This window comes from Phodopus roborovskii, unplaced genomic scaffold (assembly GCF_943737965.1).
Source record: "Phodopus roborovskii unplaced genomic scaffold, PHOROB, whole genome shotgun sequence".
NCBI classification, from domain to species: domain Eukaryota; kingdom Metazoa; phylum Chordata; class Mammalia; order Rodentia; family Cricetidae; genus Phodopus; species Phodopus roborovskii.
The window spans coordinates 1,586-4,720 of NW_026125283.1; the positions used below are offsets into that span (position 1 = coordinate 1,586).

The following is a 3,135-nucleotide window of genomic DNA, read 5'->3' on the forward strand; positions in this document are numbered from 1 at the left end:
CGGGCTTTGGAGCTGGATTGTACACTTCATCCTTGAGGACAGTTGTACCAATCGGAAATCTCTAACTTTCCTGTTCTTGGTGTAATCAGGGGGACACAAAAGGGATTCCTGAATGCAAAATCATTACACTATTTGTTTTCATGCTGGTGGTGAATTTACCAAAAAAAAAAAAAAAAAAAAAAAAAAAACTGCTGAAAGGAGGGTGCCATTATAACATTTTCGTCTTTCACCAGTGCCCCACAAAACTTCCCAGAGTCAGAGGCATAAGAAACTCTCATAACATGGAGTGAGAATCGTTGAAAATTAAAGTAAAATCTTTTACTGGAGAAGTGTGGTCTGCAATGTCTAATGCTGGAACTTCTTCAAGCAACAGCGGTAGCCAATCACCATACCGTCCACACCATCTGATGCTCCAGCTTTATTGCATTTCTAAAGCCTGTTCCAGTAAGAGTTATTGGCTACTCGAGGGACATGTTGTCTTGCCTGTCCTTGTAGGCAATGGAGATATGACAGTGAGATGTTTCTTGGGGCTACATGCAATCTGGTCCCTTTGGGTAGATTTTGTTCTTTGGTTGCTGTTGCTCACTCTGGATCCTAGGCAAGTCTGGCACTTGTGGGGTTCCTAATAGAGAGGGCTTCTGCCGGTGGGTAGGCAACACAAAGGAATGGAGACAGGCTATCAGAAAGGCTGACAGGGACAGTGAAAAAGAGCTGAGGAGACTCAGGATCCCCACCAGAGGCAAAGTCTGGATGGAGTAGGGAGTCGGCGGAGCCTCTATATTTCAGCTCAGTGTGGCTATTGGAAGTCCCTGAGAAGGGGGGGTTTTGTGTATCACTGGCTGACAGGAGGGAAGGCTGAGAGCATCCAGGAAAGAGTGTAATTTATGTGTGTATGAGTATTTGCATGCAGTACCCCATGTAGCCAAAGAGAGGCGGCAGATGCCCAAGTACTGAATTCAACATGCTGATGAGGAGCCTATGGGGGCTTAGAATCAAAGTCAGGTCCTGAGGGGGGGGGGTGGAGCCAGGTGGGAAGTGGCCTGTGGAACTAGGTCTGAGGAGGAGCTCAGACTTGCTCTCTTGCAAGTCACAGGGGGACAGGAGAACTTCTGGGGCATTCTTGGAAGCAGGAACCTGCTGGTGTTCACCTGTCTATGTTGTTAGTTATTTCTCCCTGAATAAACATCTGATCGGCCTAATTGTTTGTCCAGGTCCTTTTTAAACCGAAATAAGGTCCCTTTAGAAATTGAAAATAAATCCACAGAGCCATCCCTCTAATGGACACGTAGTCACAATAATGTAATGAAGGAATTCTTACACATTTCCTTGTTCACAATAACGGATCCCTGTCTTCTGAGATGCTCACTCCTTCACATCCACCGAAGAAAAATTTCGAGAAGGATTATTCACGGGAGGATTAATATTATAAAGAAGCTGCGGCCTGACATTAAGTGAGGTGAACCTGCCTCCGAGGACAATTTCCGCAGGATTTCACTTACCCTGTGGAAACTGACTTGTTTAGGTGATACTAGCAGAATAGTGTAGGGTCACCAAAGGCTTGGGATGAAGGGGGAGACAACTTGGTTATTTTTTTTTAGCCAAGCCATGCTACAAATATATGCAACGAATGCCATCATCATCAAACAATTTGAGAAACAAGATATCAGTATATCTTTTTAGAAAGTAAGAAAGCATTAATTTATACATACCCCATTGTGAGTTTCTGTACTGTAGTGGCTGGCATGCTCGCCTCTCATGAAAAAGAGATCTCCATTTCGAAACCTGGCGGAAATAAGATCATTTTTTTTACTTTCTTTTTCTATTTTAACATTCATAACTTACTCCATAAACTTCTAAAGAGTTAGCACATAAAAAATCTCAGCTTGGAGATTTTTGACCATGACTGTGGTACCTTGACCAGGACCCAGAGATGGCGGGTATTTTGTGAACACAAATTGGTCCAGTGAACATGCAAAGATGTGAAAGAAAAAAAAAAAAAAAAAAAAAAGAGTTTGGAATGTCGGGGAATTAGCTCAAACAGTAGAGTGCTTGCTTAGCATGCGAGAATGTCAGTGGCTTGGTCCTGTGGTAAATCCCTAATTGTACTCCAGTCGATAACTAAAGTTGGGAAAACGATCTGAGGACTCCTGCATTGTTGCCTTACTCTCATCTTGACACTTCCTTTATGATGGAATGGGGAAGGTTCACCAAAAGGTCACTGTAAATACCACAGTCCCACAGATCTCTGCCAGGCTCCCTGGAGTGCTGGGGGACACTAGAAAACTCAGACGAGGATTGGATTCTTCTAGAACACGACTCCCTCCATCTGTGCTCTCAGGACACTTAAAACCACAGAAACAATACACAGCTAGAGGACATGGGTCAAAAAAGTTGCAGTTCTTTGAAAGTGTTTTTGTTGAACAAAAAGATGAAATCATTAGCTTGGCCCGTACGGGGATCGAACCCGCGACCTTGGCGTTATTAGCACCACGCTCTAACCAACTGAGCTAACCGGCCAACTGATGTAAGAGTTTCTGCTTCCTTTCTACAGGAAGGTAGTACTACAGATTAGCAATTGTCAATGGATTCTTGGGTGTTTTAACTTTGAAGTTTTTTCTGAAAACAGCCTGAACCTTACAATAGTTCAAGATTAAACAACGAAAACAATTTAAATGTCACATTCCAATGTTTGCCGACCCAGTTTTCTCGCACCATAGACAAAGCCCCCATATGTGTGTGTCCCCCTCCCCCCTCAGCAGAAGGGAAGAATACAGAGCAGGTTGAGCTGAGTGCTCTTTAAGGTGGTTGTTGGCTTCCGGGAAATCTCAATTGCAGACTTTCTCCTAAAAGTTAAGCTTTACTTGGACCGCAGGATGATAAAACACAGGATATTGTTGTTATTAACACCACAGTCTAACCAACTGAGCTAACCAAGTTAGCTAAATAATATTCTACAGAAGACCTCTACAGATAGGAAGAGACATAATTGTCAATTGAGGATGTTTGGGTTGTTTTCTTGTTTGTTTAATTTTAGTTATCTTGAAGACGGAAAAGTTACGAAACTGCGTTGCTGTAAGTTGAAACTTTCCCTGAACAGACACAAAAGTCTGGCAGAGGGCAAGTAATTCCACGATG

At 43.1% G+C, this 3,135-nt stretch overlaps 1 non-coding gene across 1 annotated transcript; it reads right to left on the reverse strand.

Moving 5' to 3' along the window:
* Positions 1 to 2,443: 2,443 nt before the first annotated feature.
* On the reverse strand, positions 2,444 to 2,517 carry Trnai-aau (transfer RNA isoleucine (anticodon AAU)). The gene has a single exon. It is a non-coding gene; the product is annotated as a tRNA-Ile (tRNA).
* Between the last annotated feature and the right edge of the window lie 618 nt (positions 2,518 to 3,135).